The 23,540-nt window shown below is 39.7% G+C and overlaps 1 pseudogene; it reads right to left on the bottom strand.

The window, feature by feature from the left end:
- Positions 1-22,628, bottom strand: part of LOC149180602 (uncharacterized) — a 45,539-nt pseudogene extending 22,911 nt beyond the window's left edge.
- Between the last annotated feature and the right edge of the window lie 912 nt (positions 22,629-23,540).

Genomic DNA, 23,540 nt, shown 5'->3' with positions numbered 1-23,540 from the left:
TCGAGAGAAATAATTACAGATGGAGGACCACAATTTTCCAGAAACAAATTAGCTGCAACACTTAACAATTATCACGTCCAGCATAAAATTACTACCCCATATCACCCGCAGGCGAATGGCCAAGTAGAAAGTAGCAATAAGGTAATAGAATCAATTTTAACAAAAACCATTGCGTCACATAGGCGTGATTGGGCCGCCCGATTACCTGAAGCACTGTGGGCTTATAGAACCACATGGAGAAGTACCATCGGTTATTCACCCTCTCAATTAGTGTTTGGAAAACAACCTATTTTCCCCAAAGAATTCGAAATCCAAACGTTACGAACTGCACAAGAAGTTGGCCTAGATCTAAGTGAGGCACAAATTAATCGATTACAGCAGATTAATGAATTGGACGAAATCAGGCTCTCTGCATTACAGAATACAACACTTAGTCAACAGCAACGAGCTAAATGGCATGATGCACTCATCAAGAACAAAGTCTTTCACGAAGGAGACTGGGCTCTGTTATATGACTCTCGGTTTCAGGACTTCTCGGGGAAACTTCAGACTCGTTGGTTGGGACCATACGAAATCCAGAAAGTACATGATAATGGGACCCTCACTCTGATCACAATCGACGGTTCTGGATATGCATTCAAGGTAAATGGCCACCGAGTTCGTCTCTATCGCAAGCCACTCACTCGGGAATCCTTCTGTCAGCAGCTACGTCGAGACACTGATATGGAAATTTTAGGAGAGGAAGCAAAATCTTCCTCACCTACAGTAAGGAATTCATTTTTTTCTATAACTTGCACATAAGTTTTTTTTTGTATATACGTTTTCGTGACATTTTCATTGATCTTTCTCTTTTTTTTCAAAATTTTGATTTTTGCATTCTGTGTGTCTTTGCTGTTCCTTTTCCAAAAGGAACAACATTTGCATGTTTCTGCTGTTCCTTTTCAAAAGGAACAACATTTGTGATTTTCTGCTGCTCCTTTTCAAAAGGAACATAATTTGTGATTTTCTGCTGTTCCTTTTCAAAAGGAACGGCATTTGTGAGTTTCTGTTGTTCCTTTTCAAAAGGAAGAGCATTTGTGATTTTCTGTTGTTCCTTTTCAAAAGGAACAACATTTGTGATTTTCTGCTGTTCCTTTTCAAAAAGAACAACATTTGTGATTTTCTGTTGTTCCTTTTCAAAAGGAACAACATTTGTGAGTTTCTGCTGTTCCTTTTCAAAAGGAACAACATTTGTGAGTTTCTGCTGTTCCTTTTCAAAAGGAACAACATTTGTGATTTTCTGCTGTTCCTTTTCACAAGGAACAACATTTGTGATTTTCTGCTGTTCCTTTTCACAAGGAACAACATTTGTGATTTTCTGCTGTTCCTTTTTAAAAGGAACAACATTTGTGATTTTCTGATGTTCCTTTTCAAAAGGAGCAACATTTGTGATTTTCTGCTGTTCCTTTTCAAAAGGAACAACATTCGTGATTTTCTGCTGTTCCTTTTCAAAAGGGACAACATTCGTGATTTTCTGCTGTTCCCTTTCAAAAGGAACAACATTTTTGCTCTTCTACTGTTCCTTTTCCAAAGGAACAACATTCTTTTTGTTGATTATTTTTGCTGTTCCTTTTAAAGAAACAACATCTCAAGTATTTGTTTGCATGGATTCTTCTCTGCTGTTCCTTTTTCAAAAGGAACACCATCGCCATGTTTTTGCTCTCTGTGATGATTTATATTGAGAATGCTTTTCGCCCATGTTCTCTCCAGTCTTTAAGATACAGCTATGCACTTATGAAATGAACATAAATCACGACATACTGAAGTCAGTGAATCATAGATCGCTATCTTTATAAGGCCTAGTATTGATAAGAGGACAAGAGGAGGGACACACTTACTTCTCATCTTTGTTGTCATTGTCTTATTACCGTTGCTCTGGTTGGTTATCTGTATCGTGACGATTTCCCTAAAAAAAAATTCTTTGATTATTACTTAGGAATAAGAGTAGAGGATTTATATCTTCCTGTTGGGAAGATAAGACTTCTTCCACCATTCCCACTCTTAAGGAGTGCTGACCACCCTTATGTGTAAATAAATAAGAAAAAGTGCTTTGCAAAAAGAAAAAAAAGAGTAAATATGGATTATCAATTGTCAAATGCAGGATAGGGGGTTTCATCAAGAGCCAGCCTACCATGATCATAAGGATGGAAGCGAAGTGGCATTCCCATTATGGACACCACACCAGGGATATGGTCCAAAAGGTACACTAAATAAACAGATCTTGGAACAGGGGGTCTCATCACGAGCCGGCCTGCCCACGTTTCGCACCTTCCTTGTGAATGGCATTATGGCTACCTGGTTACCAAGCCAGCATAATGGACTACATTTTGACAAAATACTCTTCAAAATACACACAAAGGATCATGGTTCCGGGGGTGAAATAAAAAACTCTGCCAAGGTTATGAACACCTGTCGGCAGCAGAGCTCTGTTAATGGTATCGAAGTCGTAATGGTTACACCAATAGGTATGATATCAATACTTCTTTGTCTCTTATATCCTATGAATAAATCATATTTTATGTCCCGATGTATACATCGCATGAACACTCATTACCACCAATCATGGCAAAGGAACTGACAATGACCTCTGGAGATTTCGTACGATTGACAGATGTCCCATCCCCCGGCCTCGCATCATATCACGTAGGCTCTTATGTAAAACATGATCCACCATTTTGCCTCGATTTCGGTATTTCGTTGTCCATCTAAAACATGGCATAATTTCATATGTTGTTCCTTTATGACTTGGTTACAGAATGGTTGCTGCTCCTCTATTTGACGGCTGGGACAGCCTATCATATCGCGGGGGGGAAGGTAACCTCATTACTCCACGAATTACGTGTCAGCACACCATTCGGGGAAGATAGTGTACGAAGGTATGGCATGGTTTAACGGTATGATAATTCTATTTTTACGAAAGTTGCCATCCACAATCCATTTTTGTTGCATACTCTGTGTTTTTTCCAAAACCTTGCGACGATCACCCTCGCTGCGTCTCAAACAGCACAGGCAGTTGCTGTTCCATTGGGAATTCTTAGTGGAACCATGGGGGGAAGGCAATCCGAAGCAAACCTCAGGAGTTGACAGTCTCCGCTGCTGCCCGGGAGATCCTGGAAAAGGCAGAGTGGCTGAATTATTCCAGTCGCCTATAAGAATCGAATGAAACAGTGGCGTTGGAGTTTCTGCAAAACCTGCAGGAGAACTACTCCATGGTAAGAGAGAGGCGGATAGCGGTCACTGATGATATAATTGTAGAAGTCTCGGGACTACTAGCCGCCAGACCTGTATGGATGCTGAAGAAAGAAAGATTACAAAAGATTATGGAGATTTTCCAGGATGAAGGCAAAAGCTTGACAGTTAAGGGGAAGGGAGTTCTGCCAGCAACGTTAGGAGAACCCTGGACCGAATTAGCAAAGATAGTGCAGAGCTACATCACTTGCGAAGGAAGGAAAGAAGTGGTAAGACCACGTCATCTTAAACTCTTAGTTATTTTGAAAGAAAAATGTTCTGTAAATCTGCCTGCACTTTTAAATTCATTATTGCATGATGCGGCCCGAAGCCTGAAAAAGGCACAACACGTAGAAACAGTTGTTAGCCACCATGGATTGATTCGATTAATAGTTATCCATAGTCTCACTCAACAGCAGAGCAGCTGGGAGGAGCTCATTGCAATGATCGAGGGGGGATTGGCTGCACCATCCCCAAAACCTAAACATTCCTCTAGCACACCAGAACGATCAGAAAAACGCAGAGAATTGGTAGCAGAAAAACATGTTGCTCCAAAACGAAAACATTCTTCAAGTACACCGGAACGACCAGAAAAATGCAGAGAATTAGTAGCAGAAAAACCTGTTGCTAGTACACCCGAACAACCTGAGAGACCAAGAAAATCAGCCCGGCTAGCCTGGATACGAGGGAGGCTGGAAAAGATCCAGGAGAGCCCAGCCAGCCAATCGAGATTACAGACGAACCTCCGGAACTAGAAGGAGGACCTTCAGAAGAAAATGTTGAACAATCTGGGGGCGAGGCTGAGCAAGCCGGAGAAGGAGTCGAGGAGGGAGACGAGCACTCCGAAACAGAAACAGAAGCTGAACACTCCAAGGCAGTCACTGAGCAGTCCAATCAAGAGGAGGAAGTAGTACAGCCGGAGGGCAGCCCGCCGCGGGACCCTGTGGGTGAAGACGAATTGGCCGCAATCTTGGCCAATATGGGGGAGTATGGCCAACCCTCCAGCCCAGCAGGCCTCCCTGACGGACCTCCGGAGGAAGACATACCTGAGAAATCACATGCAGAAAAGGCAGGAGAAGAAAACCTGCCCGTTCATGATGAGGAAATAAGAGACACCAATTAGGAACAATCTGTTCCCAAGACACCAGAAGAAATTCTAGATGGAGTAGGAGCAGATTTAAGGGCCAGTCATGAGCCCTCTGCTGAGGCAATAGAAATCAAGAAATTAAGGAGGAAACAGCAGAGGTTGCTGAACACTATAGCCCAGCTCCGACAGCAAATTTGGATTCTGAAAGCCAACCTGAGGATACGAAGGACCACAAAGAAAAGAAAAAGGGCCACTGCAGCAAAATCCCGTAGGACAAGAAGACGAAGGACTTATAGCCGCCCTATTGGTCAAAACCCCACTGGAAGACCTACTGCCGTTCCAAATGACATTGAAGAACAAACTGTTGTTCCAAATGACATTGAAGAACAAACTGCTGTTCCAAATGACGTTGAAGAACAGACTGTTGTTCCAAATGACACTGAAGAACGGACTGTCGTTCCAATTGAGGCAGAGGAACAGGATGATGTTCCATTAACAGGGGGACCACAGCAACCTTTCATTCGTGTTAAGAAAGAAAAGGAGAGTAAGGAGATCCAAACAGAGGCACCACCCTCAGGGGTAATTCGGGTTCTGAACTCCAAACAGCATAACAAAAAGGTTCAGGTAAAACTCCCAGCCTCTACGGCTCTATGGAAAAAGGATCCGAAAACAAGAACCTTGCACAAGATGATGAAGCAAGCTCAGCAAGAAGCTGAATAGCTGAGAGAACAAACAGTTCCCAGGGAGAAATATGAAGAGTTACAACAGCAACTTCGGCATATTAGTCAGTCCGAGATCCAAGCCTTCGAAGGATGGCAAAAGGAGCAAGAAAAGGTTGCCAAGGTAACTCGTCGATTAGATATTGTTATTAGGCAGATGGACACTGTGTGTTCTTTGTATAATGACGTTCTGACCTGTAGGGCCCCTGCTAAAAACTATGCTTTATTTTTTCTTGAACGATATTTACGATTAAAGATAAAAGTTGTTAGGGCAGGTGCTCCTATACAAATCAATACTGTTAATGATTTCATAGATTGTTGCAAGCATTATGGAATTAAGGTTCAAAGATTATTGTGTGAATTTTACTTGCACAACCTCGTGCTAGACCAGGAAACTGACTTAAATCCTGGCCCTTTTGTTGGGGACATACAATTGCAAGCCTTCGTTTCATTCGGGGTTAATCAGCTGAAATGGCTCAGAGCTTATAACACTTTTCAGAGACAGGAAAATAGCCTAGACTTGTGGGTGAGAGCCGAGCCTAGAGACCCAATGTTGTTATGGAGAGCACATAGGAACCTTATGAGAACCCCGGGTGTCATGGAGACATTAGGACCCATGCACGAGGACCTAATCCAACACAGTCTGGAATATTTTCTGACTATTAAAGACCTCGCCATCGATGCTGCAAAATTCCGATACCGGATTTCTAACCCAAACATCCAGCTCAGGGAACCATTCAAATACGAAAATTTTGAGTTGGCTGCCAGCCGATTGAACCTTTATGGCGAGCGTATTTTGCAAGTAGGGCCATCCTGGTTAGGGTATCGATTTCGTAGTCCAATCATTTGGCACCCTGAACCCGGATATCAGGCCTTGTATGAAATGCCTGAAGGACAAACAAATTAGTTCTTTGATGATCTAGTTGCTCATCACGGTTGTAGGCCTCCACACGAGGTTCCCTCTCCGGCCTATTCTCTTACCGCCTTGCATGTCAACTATAATGTTTTCATGAGGGCATGAAACAGGGTAAGCAGGGGGGTGTGTGGAGCACTTGAAAGGTATGTTTTTGACAAACAATTTAGTGACTTATCAGTAACATTTGTAACCTTTTCTGCATCATGAACTCAAAGAAATAAAGAATTCTAATAAAACGAGTGAGAATTAACATGGAAAGCTTAATCGCTAATAATTGTCATTTTTCTATGCAGGGAAAGGTGGAAACGAAGAGCTGTCGTTCAAAAGGGAAAGACAAAGGAGGAATAACTGCTATCCCTCTAGAAGGGAACCGGATGCAAACGAGATCGAGCAGATCGAAGCAGAACGACCCAGGAAAGGGAGAAGGGATACCAATTCGGCGGAAAAGGGAAAGAAAAGTAAAGGATTAACAGCTTGGCGAATCCCTCAGGATCTTTGATCCTGAGGGATTGCTGTTTTACTTATTTTGTTACCTAGATATCTCCGTCGTTACTTTTATAAAAAGGAACAACATCATTAAGCAAAGGGACTTTTATGTAACTTTTAGTTTCAGACTAAACTTTGATCATCGAGTCTCACTGAGACCTGGTTTACTGTACGTTTGTTGATGCGTTAATATAAAAGACTTGGTGTTTATTTCATCTTTGCGTCTGGAGTAATCTAAGGCGGTGTACCATTGGAAGCTAAGGGCCCAACTCCGAAGGACACTTTCTTTTGTATCATTATAACTTGATTTCTGCGTGGTTTGCTTATCTTTATTGCTCGGTAATCTGATATTCTTTTCATGTGCTGTTCCATGCTCTGCTACGATTAATTCATTAATGGTTCCTTCAGGAAATTCATGTAGTGACTCTGCATTGTATGATTGAATCTTTTCAGAGTTGATTGCATGTTATTAGTCTAAACCAACTATTTCGGTTACAGAGCATTTGTACTGAATATTACTGTTATTGGATTCATTTGAAATCCTGATTATTGGAATCTGAAAGTAATGTTATTCTATTTGGAAACATAGTCGTATTCTCCTTAATCGTCAGATTACTATATTAGCGTGTTGTGTGTATATATGATTGATTCCTGCTGTTCCATAATTCATCAATGAGTGTTGTTCCATAAAGTACATTCCATCCAATTTGCCTTAAGAGAGAATATTGTTATTTTATTGCAGAGTGTGATTTTGGTTCAATAGAGCAAGTTTGGTTCTGACTCGCGAGACTTAGTTCATTTGATTGTTGTTCCATTTACTGTTGTTCCATTTTAGACTTGTTGTTCCATTTCCTATTTACTGTTCCATTTTACTTTCTGTCGTTCCATTTACTTGCATTTGCTGCTTTGGTGTGAGAGAAGGTCTAAGGCTATAGTGAGCCTCAGCAGTCGCTGCCTAGCTCCCAGACCTATGGTCCATGCTCTAATTTCCTTTCCATCAGTTTCTAGAGGGATGGGTTATCGTTTCCGCACCCTTGACTGATAAGCTGTCTTGTGTGATTTCATCCTTCTGAAGTAATTTAGTCATAGTTTAGCATCCGTTTACTCTTGTATTTTCTGAACGTTGTACTACTAAGCATTACTCTGACGAATAGCCTCGGATTGAGATACTCTTTGCAATAACAAAACGTTCCCGGATTGACTTGTTAATGTGGGATAATTAGAGGTGAAAGAGACCCTTGTTACAGCTCTACACATGCCACGTGTACATCGTACTGCCACGTGAAGGTGACATGAGCTACCATGTGTTCCTTATCAAAACCAATCATATTTAGCCACATGGCCCCCCAGAGGAGAGAGAAAAGGCTCGCTCTGTTCTAGTTTTGCGATTGAATTCCTTTGTACATGGTTCTTTGGAATTTACGGACACTTTAAAACTAGAGGCTCAATCCTGGAGAATTTAATCGCTATAGGAACTTCATGCGATATCGCAACTTTAAAAGGTTATCATCTGTTTTATCACCGATTGCGATGTGCCAATCTCTTGATGCTATGTTGCCTTGGACCTCCGATATGCGAGATCGCCGATGTGCAGCACCCCGATACGTGGGATCACCAATGTGTGGGACCAACGATATGCGTGATCACCGATATGTCGGAACCCAGGCTTTTACCCTTAGGCAGTTTCTCCTTGTTTTCTGGTTTTCAAAAGGGTAACTTCAATCTGCTCTAACTTTTGATTTTGGAGTCCATTTGAGGAGTTCCATATACCGTTGGAAATCTAATTCTTAGCACTATCCATTGGAGGGGGTATTATTTAGCTTTGAGTGCTTCAGTGGCTTGAAATATGGCTGAAAATTTCCTTCTCCTTTGTACTTTGGTTAGTTGAAAACAAATTTTGCAGTGAGTGACAACAAAACCATTAATGAATGGAATGTTCATACTAATGCTAGTCCTAGAAATCGACATACAATACAACAATTAATCAAAGGTAACCACTTTTCCTTTACGAGGAATGTGGAGGAACCTAAAGATCTAAGACATGCCCACTGCCATCACATGGAATCAACTATGTCCTTACAAAATATTGAGTATATAGGGGTATCGATTATTTTGACTTCAATCAAAATAGTCTTTCCACCCAATTCAACAAGAAAGGAAACAATGATTCCATGAGTCTTGAACATATGTCCATAAAATTCTTTGATCGTGATTTTTGATTGGATAAGTTGTGGAGAACCTAAGTTTGTCCTACATGAAAAAGAAAAAAAAAGAAATTTGTTTGATCTCATATAATCTATTTAGTGCGACTAAAGCCTATGTGAGAGCTATGTTTGTTTATTATTGCAATACAATGTATGATCATACTTGTTGAATAGGGTTTTGTTCTAGATAAGGCGAAGAGTCCTGGATCTTGTAGTTAGGAGTATAGTGACAAATCTCAAGTTATATATCATTTATTATTGTAATATCATTCATTTAGTATAGATCTATACTCCCCCCCAAAAAAAATTCTATGTAACTCAATGATCTTTGATTTCATATTTTATTTGATTTTATTGTAGGCTTGAGATACTAGATTAAAACTTATTTCATGCAATATTTTATTTTTTATATCATGAAAGTATGAGGAAGCTCTTGTTTGTTTAATTTTCGTGTAGGCGAACATGTGGAGAATCATCATTGGAGTTGGATCTAGAATAAATCAATGGATATGTCAGAAAATCACACCTGTTCATGTATATTTCCCTTCCATCCCTTGTTAGCATTATGATTATCTCTAGAAGAAAGAGATAGTGATCTATCATGTTTCCTGTCATTGGCTTATATCTAGTCAATGGAGGGATTTACTTATTCATAGACAAATTTCCCTACAATAAAATTGGCAACTTCACTAGGGACAAAAGTCCATGGGAATTGGAAACCATAATGGAGAAGAACATTGAATTATTTATTATTTATTTAGGAAGTTTTTTTGCTCCTTTTCACATATAGAAGTTTCTATAGACTTCGTGTTATTTATTTTAGTACTTGGTGCATGCAAATTGATTTGACTGAATTCATGGCTAGGATTTTCATTTGAAACATAGGGACCTTGCTCTTTGACAAGAGATATTTTAGAACTTAGTTTTTCAAGGAGTTTTTCATTCTTATTTCCATGGTATAAAAAGATAAAATAAGAAATTATCAAAATATTTTCTTTTATATCACTTGAAATGAAAGAGAGTTAAGGAGATTTGCATCACGTTTTCTATCTTTGTGACACAAGCATTTCTTTTACTTGTGAATAGTGAATTTGTCAAAATTGAATTACATCTCATTTTTTAGATCAAGTTGTGGGATGCATTCTTTTTGTTTCATTTTCCTTATAAGTGAAATTGAAAGGAGTTGCATCTCATAATCATTCTTTTAGGCATTTTTTTTTTCATTGAAAAATTCACTAATAAACTTGTTTTAGGTTTTAGAGATCTAAAATTTCTTGAGAAGTGTTTTGGTAGTTTCATTTGTGAAGCAATTGTTGCATTTTAATTTGAAATCATGAAAACAAATTTCTTGCTATGTTCCATATGAATATTTCATTGAAGAGAGATGAAAGTGCATTCTTTTACATTTTTCATACCTTGCTCATTCTTTGGATTGAAAAAGTCAAGAACATCATCTAGTCTACTGCATACCATTAAGTAATCAATAGACCTAAATTGAAATTCTTAATTAAAAAGAAATAAATGTTTTCTTTATAGGAAACATGCATTATTCTTGGTTATAGGGTCATAGTATAAGATTGGAGAGGAAACTATTGAAGGACAAAAAAACCAAACTATGAATTGATTAAAGAGAGCTAAATCCATTAGTAATAATCATTACTTGTTAGGAAAGAACATCTAACACATGTATCTGTAGGTTTTAACCCCGTACAAAAATTACTTGCATACGAATTCTTAAACACAAAAATAAACAATGCGAGAGCATAACACATATACACAGAGATTTCCCCTGGATCCCAAAACCGGGACTACCAACTTGATTTTTCATTATGTTCCTTTCAATGTTACAATACATATTTATACATGCTGAAGCATCCAATACCATGGACCAAAAACCATCGTGTCCAAAACCATGGACCGAAAGCCATAGGTAGGTTTGCCCAACCTAATATAGGGTCCAAAAAAAAATTTCCCGAGGGACCCCGTAGAGGGGGGCTACCCGCCCCCTCAAAACCCCCCAGACAAGGGTGGCTACCGCCCCCCCATGACCCCCCCGCTGCACAATCGACGCAACGAAGGGGGGGTTCCGCCCCCCCTCTAACCCCCCAGTTCACTACGTAGGTTAGTCGTGGAAAGAATATAACACAACCCAACATTCTCCCACTTGTTGTTTTCTTTCCACAAGGGGCCACAGGAGAGCTTAGTCATCTTTCCACCCCTGAAACGATTGAGCTTAGTCATCTTTCCACCCCTGAAACGCCCATTGTTTCTCTACACCAGGAGAACTTCTCAGAGCTCACAGATTTTGTCAATGCATCTGTAGTATTCTTCAAAGTGTTCACCTTTACCAACAACACCTTTTTGTCTTCTATCATATCCCCGTATAAATGTATCAAATTTCTGATACCACATTCTTGGTGACTGTTTTAACCCATACAAAGACTTCTTTAATTTGCATACCAGTTCTTTCTTACCCTTCACCACAAAGCCTTCAGGTTGCTTCATGTAGATCTCCTCTTCCAGATCCCCGTGAAGAAATGTTGTCTTCACATCCATCTTTTCTACCTCAAAATCAAAAGCAGCAGCAACAGATAAAAGTAATCTAATAGAAGTTACCTTTGCAACAGGAGAAAAAATATCACCAAAATCAATTCCCGGCACCTGGGAATAACCTTTTGCTACCAACCGAGCTTTGTATTTCTCCACCTTTCCTTCTGCATTTGTCTTCTTCTTGAACACCCATTTGCTTCCAATGGGCTTCCTTCCAGCCGGCAACTCCACCAAATCCCAAGCCTCATTTTTGTGCAAAGATGCCATTTCATCAACCATGGCCTCTTTCCAGAGTTTTCAATCCTCTGAATCTACTGCTTCCTTCACAGTTTTGGGATCATCATCAGTAATAGATAAAGCAAAATTTGAACAGAAAGCAGATGGACTATACCTTTCTGGTTGCCTTCTTTCTCAAACTGATCTTCTCACACCCGGAGTTTGTGGCTCTTCATCTTCTGATTCCTCCTCTGTTGTAGAGTCTGATTCTTCCTCCTTTAGCTCAAACTCTATCTTCTCAGTTTCCTTTGGTTGGACTTCATGTTTAATAACATCTTTCACCTCTCTGAACACCACATCTCGGCTGTACACAACCTTCCTTGTTGCTAGGTTCCAAAGCTTATACCCTTTAAACCATCCTTATACCCAATAAAGATGCACTTTTCAGATTTACTATCCAACTTGGTTCGTTTCTCCTTTGGAACATGTACATATGCATCACATCCAAACACCCTTAGATGTGAAAGAGAGGGTTTCTTACCAGTCCATACCTCTTGTGGACTTTTATCCTCCAACGCTGATGAAGGTGATCTGTTGACCAGGTAACATGTTGTCTCCACCGCCTCTGCCCAGAATTCTTGTCCTAACCCAACACCACTGAGCATGCTTCTTTCCCTTTGCATCAACGTCTTGTTCATTCTTTCTGCAACTCCATTTTGCTGAGGTGTATATGGAGTAGTCTTCTGCCGTGTTATACCACACTTCTTACAGAATTCTTCAAATTCCTTACTGCAAAAGTCTCCACCGTTATCTGTCCTCAACACCTTTATCTTCTTCTCTGTCTGGTTTTCCACCAGAGCCTTAAATTCATTAAACCTGTCAAAGACTTCAGATTTCTTCTTAAGGAAATATATCCATGTATTCCTTGAGAAGTCATCTATAAATGATACATAGTACACATACTTACCCAGTGATGGAACCTTCATAGGTCCAAATACATCACTGTGCACAAGCTCTAATATCTGTTTCGCCCTCTTACCACTAGAGGGGAAACTCACCCGATTGTGCTTCCCATATACACAATTTTCACAGAAATCAAAATCCAGAGAGCTATTACTCATACCTTCTACCATACCTTTACCATGAAGTATTCGAAGGCCCTTCTCTCCAATATGTCCAAGCCTTTGATGCCATAGCATGGTCTTCTCTCCAGAGACCACTAGATTTTCTGCTCCACTTTCAGGAACCACAGAACTGTTGCACCCTTCAACAATAGTGCTACCTTGCAGCTTGTACAGAGTTCTAGTTTGAACTCCCCGCATCAGTACCAATGCTCCTCGAACCATCTTGCAGGTATCCTTCTCAAACACTGTTTTTACACCTGCATCATCCAACTTACTTACAGAAATCAGATTTCTGGCCAATGCAGGAATATGTAGAACACCTAGAAGTGTTCTAACCCTTCCACCTTGCAACTTCAACTTTACTTTTACGCGACCAACGATTCTAGCCTTCCTATCATCCCCTAAGAAAACATCACCACCATCGTATTTCTCATACTCGCAGAACCACTCTCTATGGGGAGTGAAGTGAAAGGATGCACCTGAGTCAATCAACCATGCCTCATGATATACATGTGTACTTGAAGAAGCCAAGTACACATCACCACCTTCATCTGAGGTGGTTTTCGCCTCTGCAGAAGGAGCATCATCAGATCCCTTTCCTTTATCAGGAGCTTTATATTTACAGTCCCTTTTGTAGTGCCCTTCCTTTCCGCATTTCCAGCAAACCACCTTTACAGGTTTTCCTGGAGATTTAGATCTCCCACTCGATGACTTATTTTTGTTTCTGTTCTGGGACCGTCCTCGTACAGACAAGGCATCACCATTTTGGCTCTCCATATTTTTCCGTCTCATCTCCTCCGTCAGCAAGGATGAGACTATTTCATCAAACTGCAAGGCAGTTGCATTGCTACCTATTGCAATAACCAGACTATCCCACGAATATGGTAGAGAACACAACAAACTGATGCACATATCTTCATCTGAAATTTTAATATCAATAGATGCTAATTGACTTACCATAGTATTAAATGCATTCAGATGCTCTGTCATCGAGTCTCCATCTTTCATCCTCAGGTTATACAGCTTTTTCTGCAGGAACAGTTTATTCACCAGAGACTTAAATTGGTACAAAGTCCCTAACTTGTCCCACAAAGCCTTCGTTGTAGCTTCCCCTGACACATTCAGCAATACAGAATCTGAGACACACAATCGTATTGTGCTCTTTGCCTTCCTATCCAACTTCTTCCATTCTTCATTGGACACTCCCGTTGGTTTAGTACCCGGATCTACCGCGATCCACTGATCTCTATCCACCAACAGATCCTCCATCTTGAGTTTCCACAACTCAAAACTCTGACCATTAAATTTCTCGATCTCTATCTTTCCACTACTCACCATCTTCTTTCACCACCAGAATCGATCTCGCAGATCTCCCACTAAACAGGGTATACCACAGGCCCGAGCGAAACCCCTCAGCAACAAAGGCGTCCCCTTGAAGCCAAAACAGATCTGATACCAAATGTAGGTTTTAACCCCGTACAGAAATTACTTGCATACAAATTCTTAAACACAGAAAATAAACAATGCGAGAGCATAACACATAAAACACATATACACTGAGATTTTCCCTGGATCCCAAAACTGGGACTACCAGCTTGATTTTTCATTATGTTCCTTTCAATGTTACAATACATATTTATACATGCCAAAGCATCCAATACCATGGACCGAAAACCATCACGTCCAAAACCATGGATCGAAAGCCATAGGTAGGTTCGCCTAACCTAATATAGGGTCCAATTTTTTTTTCTCGGGGTGCTGCCTCGGACCTAGTAGAGGGGGGTTACTCGCACCCCTTGTGACCGCCCCGCTGCACAATCGGCACAATGAAGGGGGGTTCCGCCCCCCCTCTAACCCCCGGTTCACTACGTAGGTTAGTCGTGGAAAGAATCTAACATAACCCAACAGTATCAAGCAATATGGTCAAACTAAGAAAGTGGAACCTATTTTCCCTCTTCACTTGTTTGGTGGAATTATTATGTGTACAGGAGATTTGGATTGAAGTGGCAAGTCCCTAAGGTGACATAAATTTTATCTAGAGTTTTGGGTTGAGAAATTGGTCCTATATTCCTTACCCATATGCATAATATTGACCCACATGAGATGAATTCATAATATCCATTTCATCTCCCCTAGTAGGTGTTTTTATTCACAAGGGTACTTACACCTTAGGTGATTGTTTCGTGAAGGTTACTATAATTGTCTCTCACACCTTTGCTAGATAAATCTCGCAAGCTTCATCTCCCCTAGATTGGTTTTTGAAAAGCCCTTTTTGACCACCAATTTCTTGTCTGTTAAAGCTTGTAGATTAGATAGGGTGTGTTCTGTGTTTAATTATATCTTGTTAGCTTTAGGTTGTTGTATTATATTATTAGAACACATATTTCCCGATAGTTGACCAACCTCATCACCAATCTTTTAGACAATGAGGGTTTCCTCCAAATATAGAGGAACTAACAACCTCAAGGAAACAACTATTTTCCACACAATATGACATCAATATAGTAGAAATAAATGCTTACACATTAAATTTACAGTAAAATGAAAAAGTGGGGATAAAAAACAATGAAAAAATTCCTTTGCCAAATTTTAACCCTCATTTAAATGATCTGAGGGGCCTAACAGATCCTTTAGACCCTTTACTCATTTAGGTGAGTGGACCATATTTCATTTTTTGTATTGTGGAAACCTCTTGAATTGTAACCACCCCTCCCACATTTACCTAGTTTCATTGGCCTGTTGGGGTAAACCTAAGAGGAGGAGATACTATGACATGACCCGACCTCCTAGATCCAAATAAGGAAGTGGGGCCGACTAATGATGAAAAACTGGCAACTCAACACATCCCACAAGGGCTACAAGTCACTCAGAGGTGGAACAACCACCCTATGTGGCCAAACCCTGAGCTAGACCTATTTTTCTCAGTCTTGGGCACAAAACCGCACCCACAACAAGGCATCCATGTGGTTGGGATCCTCCAACCACATGCATAACACTGCATCCATGCAGTTGCAGCCCAATTTCTCCAATTCAGAGGGCGCGGTAGTAGATTATGAGACTAAATTCCAAATCAAGCTCCAAAACACTACCCAAAACTCAGTGATACTTTCCAGAATGATAATTGACATCAAGACAAAGCCATTCATACAAAACTTAATCAAAGACTTTACCTATCTAGGCCTAACCATGATATTTAGTTTATCAAACATATGACTAACATGTAAGCTACAGGTCATTTGATCATAATAGTTTGAGATTCACCTGAGATTCACCAAGAAGGCCCAATGCCCTCTCCACATAGTTGCAACAACACTTATTAGTCTATGCATTCATCCACCATTCATATATTCATCAAACTTTTCAAGATCCATATAAAACATACAATATATGTCATATAACCAATATATAACCCACAAATAACCAACATATAAATCAACAAATAAACAACATATAAACCATGGAAACTCAACCATAATTTCACCAACATAATCAATACATATTCTCATGTAGCACAATAGAAAAAAAAAAATCATATTAACATAAGAAAATGCCAACCAAGTCAGGGACTTCCACGTACCACCTGACCATAGATTGGGCTGAACCAAATATTTCTTTCATCCATTCACCCCTATGCCATATTCCAACCATGAATGTGGGATCTCATGGAATAAACAAAACAAAAACCAAACTAGGGCTTCCAGAGGCCAAACCACCTCAAACCTCAACCAGTGAATCCACCTCACGGCCGGACATCACTAACACTAACCAGATCGGTCTCTACCCAAGTTGTCCAGGGCTCTAGATCATTTGTTCCAACTACGGCTCGAGGAACTAATAAATCAACCCATAACCTTCTAGGTCTCTAGAGAATTTGTCCACCCCGACTCGAGGGACTAGTAACTCAACCCACCAAGGGTTCCAAAGCGTTTGTCCCAACCTAGGCTCCAGGACTAGTAACTCAACCCAAGTTGTTTTAGGGCATCCAGAGTGTTTCTTCTAACCAACGACTCCAGGAACTAGTAACTCAACCCACAACCATAAGGAACCTAAGCACCAATAAGAAAACAAGTAGTGGAAAAACCCACAACACCATATCTATCTAGGAAATGGAAAGGAAAGGATAAAACCACTATCAATCCATGAAAACCTCCATGCCAATGGCATATCATAACCAAATAACCACACACATATACCATGCATCCATAAATCAATAAGGAGATCATCCATGCAACCTGATACCTGCAAAGCAATTCAGCTGTAACCACTGATCCACCCGTTCCCTTGCACTTTCCTACTTTCCTTTACCTTCTTTCTCCAAATACAATGTATGCCAAAGTGCTCCAAGAACACTCAAAGTGTGCAAGAGTATGAGAGAGAGAGAGAATATAAGAGAGCTCCAAGCTAAAACTAACAAAAGTCTGTGAACTAGTCATCAAAATCCTTTTTATCATTGATGCCTCTACTTTCTTCATTTTTCCTCACATGCAAATATGTGACCCTTCATCTCCCTTTTCTCCTATTTTCCTTTATTTTTATAAATAAATGCCAATTAATGTCTCTTTGCCTTTGCCAATTTCCTTAGCCATAAATAAACTAAAAGTGACAACCACTAGGATGTTTTTCCCACCATTCAGCTTGGAATATGTGTCCCATGACCTTGGTCTTATTTTTTTACATGGAAAATCAACCAGGGGCTATTACAAACCCCCCCCTCCCTTGGGGGAACACTATCCTTGGTGTACTATGACACCTAAGACCAACAAATCACCGAAAAACAAAACATATGACCTATGGAGCTTTATAACTCAACTCATTACGATATTTATAATAGCAACCACATATATACTTATGCACATTTGCTTCAACCAAAAAATAATCATATTGTCCATGGGGATTTACAAACACAACTTGATACAATATTTACAATAATATACACATATATACATATGCGCATTTTCTCTAACCAACAAATAAAAGGATATGATGCCTACATTAGTCAAAAAGGGAATCTAAAGGCTCACACCTCCACTCTCAAAAGTAGTACCAAGATTCACCTCCTTCCCAGGAATTCAAGAATCCATTGCCAAAGTCAAACCTGCATCCAATGTCCAATGCTATGATCCTTACACTACCTCTTCTCTCAGTGAACAATTATCGATTCATTGTTCCAGGGCACACTCCCAATGTGTTTCGTATTCCATCTAGAAATGTTAATGACCAAATAATATTTCCTTCCCTGGCCTTCCCTTCTCTACTACACAGTCCCTCGGGAAATCTAGTCACCCCTTTTCATGTAGTCACACACCTTCCAAGTTTCATTGGCATCTCCTTCTCTACTAAATAGTCCCTCGGGTGATCCATCCCTTAACAAGGTTTCCTTGCATCAGAAGGTCCAAAAACTAAGGCATATCCCCGTCTCAAAACCATCATACCAGTCATAACATGCTCATGGGTATCAATGGACACTATTGGGTACCAATGTCCCACAATGGCCCTGCTCCTGAAATGATTTGTGAACATATTGCTGCATGTTCCAATTCCTTTCACTGCTACTTCTAACATTCTAGTAGCCAATTCCAACCACCTAAACCGATAAATTTTCATGCTTTAATGTACCAAGCACATAATTTCCATTAGAGTCAAAATAAATTCAAATAAATTCAAATCTGATGCAACCCTAAGGCTGCACAATCAATATGCCTTATCAGGATTCATTTTCCCCTTTAACAACCCTTTAAAGATCCATGCCCACATATATGCATCAGAAGGGTTTTATATGTATCCAGCCTTAAAACCTCAAATGGATCGAAAATGACCCAATAATCAACCCGCCGAACACCCCTTTTCCTTTACATACTATGTCGTATCCTATCGAAAGTGAAAAGCCTTCGAAAAAACTTAAAACCATGCCTTTTCCCTTTCAGGACCAAATACTCTTCAAAAGGCTGAAACAAAGCCTCTCTGCCTTTCTACACAGTTATGTGTGTTATCGCCGCAGATCTAGATCTAGCCGATCAGACAGCTCAGATTAGATCGCAATATCGGTGGTCGGGGTTCCAATGGCCCATAACTACCGGTGTTATTCCTTGCGGAGGTCCGATACGATAAAGTTTATCACTATCACGATTGCGATATGCCTGGTTTACGATACACTGTCGCCACTTCAAAGCCCTGATGCGATATGTCACAATCAGCAATCACAAAAGCTCAGGTCTAGGCCTTTGACATACACCACTCCAATGGTGTGATGTGATTATGGATCCGGACCCGATAGGTTCCAAAACTCCTATGCATAGATTTTCACATCCACTTCCTTGAATCCGCTAAGTGTTAGCGTGATTTTCCTTGTCAATGGCTTTCGGCGATGTGACAAGGCAATACACAGGGCAATGCGATTTGGGGTTCCTGCGGACTCGATAACATTAAAAATCCCGTCTATAACGATTTGAAGTACGGATGCTTCAATTTGACTGTGGTTTTCACAATACTTAGTGTATTTTGGGTTTCTTGCCTGTGAAGCCAGAACGATGGAATGCTCTCGCCCAACGATCCTTTAACACCCGATCTCCATTAAAAAGCATGAAAAACCACAGGCCGACATCAATATTATCCTAATATATATATAAAACAAGCATTTAAGGTCTCCACGGCTGGTTATACAATTATGCATGCAACAATGGTTTTATTCGTAGTAAACAACTAACAGAGCCTTTGGCCTTGCCCAAATTACACTTTAAACACCTCTGTCACAAAAGAAATGCAATCCTTTACATAGTTCTACTCTCAAAATCAATTCTCTGTGCACAAATATAAATACAAAACTATATTTGAGGCTCTCGCCCTTCTCTGACCTGATTTCTCTAGTTAATGGCCTTTTCCTCCTATGCTTCCCGTAGGCTACAATTCGTCTTCAATCCTCTCCCTCTCTCTCTCCTCTCACATCTCCCTTTAGAAAAAAAGGAAATTTCATATATGTCATACCTAACAGTTTCCTTCCACAAATTAAGGAATAGATTATACATTTAGAAACCAAATCCTATCCTAATCTAAACAAACTAGACTACTTGGCTTGATCTCCACGCAGGGAGGATCACTTGCCATTTTATTCCCAATTCTGTTCACAATTAGGCAACAAATTAACCACTTACATAATTGAAATTAATAATAATAATTTAACAACCAAGTCTTCCTCCAAACTTGTATTAGCCACAACATGTGACCACTTCATCACATTGTTGGCTAGGTCTAGATGCTCCTGCACCACACTCTCAAAGTTTAAATTAATCATGATCTCCTGATCATGCACTTCTGATCTGTGTCCTCCTGGATCCCATACTTGGTTTGGTAGTCTGTCCCTGATTACTGTTGTTGTTGTTTGTCCCTCAAGTCTCCATCCTTTATGCTGTAATTCCCCATTTGCTATGCTCTCATTGTTTGCTGCTGTCCTTTTCACATATTTTGATGCTATTTTGCTCACTCTAATTCGTAGTTTTCCATTCCCTTCACCTAGCCAATCTTCCTTTCTTCTTCTGTCCTGTATTTGTTTTATTGGAATTCTGTTGTATGAGTTTCCACAACTCATCCAATTTTTTGTCCACTTCACTTCTCATGTGTTGAATACTATTCTCCTGCAACTAATTGTGTTCTTGAAATAGAACATCATAATCCCTGTGCCAATAACCTTCCATATACATTTCTGAAATGTACAAATGCCTTCTCCATTTATTCTCTGCAATAATTCCAGGTCCTTCTTCTGGTTTCTCATTCATGACTTCATCATTCCTTACTTCAAATTCCAGCATACCTGTAACTCCACAAATTTCTTGAAATCTCAGAATTTTTCCTGCTTGTTTAGCTACTTGGAATATTTCTTCTTCTAGTAACTTCATTTCTGCACTCTTAAGGATTATGGCATCATATTCGTTTGCATCTGAAATGTCATATTCAACCTTTTCTCCATCAATAAATCCCTGTAGTATAATAGTAGTTCTGTTACTATCATCTATTGATCTCATTTCTAGTTCAACATCCCCATACTGTAGATTCAACACCATTTCATTTTCTAAGACATTCTGATCTCACCCTTCATTAATTCGATATGTTCTTTAGAATTAACTTCTTGGTTCAAATTGACTTCACATTGCCTTTTTCCTGCATATAAATCTTCATCAGATTCAAGAAATTCATTAAACACAGATACTTTACCTTGCTTCCTCTTCAAAGGACTTGACTTATGCCACAAATTTGTCATCTCATCTGGAAGTTCTCTCAAAAGTTTTGCACAATATTCACTAACTGCATTATCCGTAATATCTGTCTTTAATCCTTCTTTACTCTGGCTTCCTTCAAGCTCAATGATTTTTAATGAATGTTTAATATCTACATAGTTTACTACAGCTATGTTTAACAGCCTCTCTTCCCCCTCAGTGTATCCTTTGATTTCAATAATTCTTTTGCCATCCTCCTTTTGACTTATCCTTTGGATGTCATCTGACTAGACATCTTCCTGCACTTGGTTGTAACTTCCCTCCTTATTCTGCATATGACTATGAGTATTCATCTCTCCACTTGTTAATATAATAGTTTCCAATAACTGCTTGTCTTTCCTCAAGTTTATATGACCTGCAAACACACAACAACTTTCAATTTTCAAAATACAATACCCTTCATTTTCTTTTGATGCTTCAAGCACCAATCCTCCATCATAGATCTTTTGGATTTCAACAGATTCTTCTTGCTGTGACTCTATTTCTCTGAGTCCTTCCTCCTTTAACAAATCAATATGAATTTTTTCAAGTTCTTTGAACTCGTTTATCAGCTTTCCATTCCACCTCTGTTGCAATAGCTTCCACTTGACTCTTTTCTTCATTCTCCATATGTATCTTCGGTCTTCATTTGTCTTTCTTTGTACTGCCAAACTAATCTCTGGTTCTTCATTCTGCTGCCAGTTGCTATACTTCTGCAATCTAATTCCTTCCTCAAATTCACTCTCATGTAGCTAATCATCCCTTTCAAATTGTTGGTTCTTTCCATCTTCATCTTGTTGAATTAATACTTCTGTCTCCTTCATGTCTCTGAGGACATAACTTCCTTGCTGCTCCTGATATTTCATCTCACCTTCAAATAATCTCTACTCAATTTCTCTGATTTCAGCATCATATTTATTAATTTTGTCTTCCACACCTTTTTCTCCATCAGGTTCTTCATTTCTCCTTCAGGTTCCTTGAGAAATCTCTCCAAGAATTCTATTTCCTTGTGAAATCTCTCCAGCAGTTCATCACAATTTCCATTCTCAGCTTCATTCTTTTCCTGGCAATCCTCCTGAGTTGTCCTGTTTTCTACACTATCATATTGCAAGCATCTTTCATCAATTCCATTAAACAAATTCATTGGTTTACCTTCTTGTAGTACCACTATGGCATTTTCATTAGACTTCTGGTCTATATCAACCTCATCTGACTGTTTCACACCAAACAGAATTTCATCTATGAACTCCTTCTGCTACAATAGATCAACACCTTCTTCCTCTAAAAGGGATTCTCCATCATACTTCACCTCAGGAGCTTCATTCCTGCTCGTGACAGTTTCACCAGACTGTCCATCATCCTCTGCATATCCTGCAAACATACACAAACTATGAGAATTAAAATCACAAGGCTTCATTGCCTCATCTGCTTCCCTTGTCAACATATCTTCAAATTGTTTTGAACTATGCCAATAGTCCATGAGATATTCAACAAATCTCTCATTATCCTCTTCACCTAACATTTCACCTTGTTTTGGTCTACAAATGGAAACTTCAATTTCTTCTTCTGCTTCTCTGAGTTCCTCTGATTCCTCTTGAGCACTCAATATCTGCTCAATCTTCCTCAACTCTTCTGCTATCTCTAATTTCACTTTCTGATTTCTCTTCTCTTGTAGTCTCTGCCACTTTACTCTCTTTCTCATGGTCCAACCATGCTTATGGTCTTCAGCACTTCTTTGCAGCATCTCCATCAATATTCCAATCTGGTCTATCTCAACTTTCTCTCTGTCAAACTCTTCTTGGCTCATCCTCATGCCATTTGCTTTGGCATATTTCCTTCTACTGTGGCTTCTTTCTGAACCTCTGCTATGACTATCTGTAGTCATCTTCTTCTCCTCTCTTTCCATGAGCTCCTCACTCCTGTATAACAAGCCTCTGCAACAAGAAGTCCTCCTTACTGCAATCTTACCTCACTAAGCTCTCCTCACTCAGTCTGTTGGTAAGCACGGTCCTTTATCTGGAACCTTCCCTTGAGCAACATCTTTTCTACCTCTAGGCTTCTGCAATCTCTCTCTCTCTCTCTTTTAATAACACTTTAGTTGTCCTCTCTGTCCAATCTCTTGTTGGATTCTTCAGGTTCACTACCACTTCTGAGTGATTTCCTTGCTTTGCCTTTAAGAACACATATGGTTCTTCTCTCACGGTGTCTCTTGTTCTATTCTGCTGTAGTCTTCACACTTTCTTATGCTGTCACCTGTTTTTTGAATGGATTTCCTCTGTCTCTTGCATCTGCAAGTTCTGCTACAATCTCTAAGAACTTCCCAAAAGTTCTTCTACAGTCTCGCTGCTGTAATCTGGTACCAAAATTCATTCATTCAACATGCTACTGTTTTCATACCTCTGTAGTCTTAAATCTTCATAAGAAAACATCTCTTCACAAGAAATTTCTTCCTTTTCCTGCTCTGATACCAAAAAATGATGCAACCCTAAGGATGCACAATTAATATATCTTATCGGGATTCATTTTCCCCTTTAATGACCCTTTAAAGATCCATGCCCACATATATGCATCGAAAGCATTTTATATGCATCCAGCCTTAAAACCTCAAATGGATCGAAAATGACCCAATAATCACCCCGCCAAACACCCCTTTTCCTTTACATACTATGCCATATCATATTGGAAGTTAAAAGCCTTCAAAAAAACTTAAAACAATACCTTTTCC

The sequence above is a fragment of the Pinus tabuliformis genome, chromosome 3_2 (assembly GCF_031772625.1).
Source record: "Pinus tabuliformis cultivar Carrire ecotype Pingquan chromosome 3_2, CPIR1, whole genome shotgun sequence".
In the NCBI taxonomy this organism is placed as follows: domain Eukaryota; kingdom Viridiplantae; phylum Streptophyta; class Pinopsida; order Pinales; family Pinaceae; genus Pinus; species Pinus tabuliformis.
Note: the sequence above shows the minus strand (reverse complement) of the source record. Positions and strands in the feature narration are given on the sequence as shown.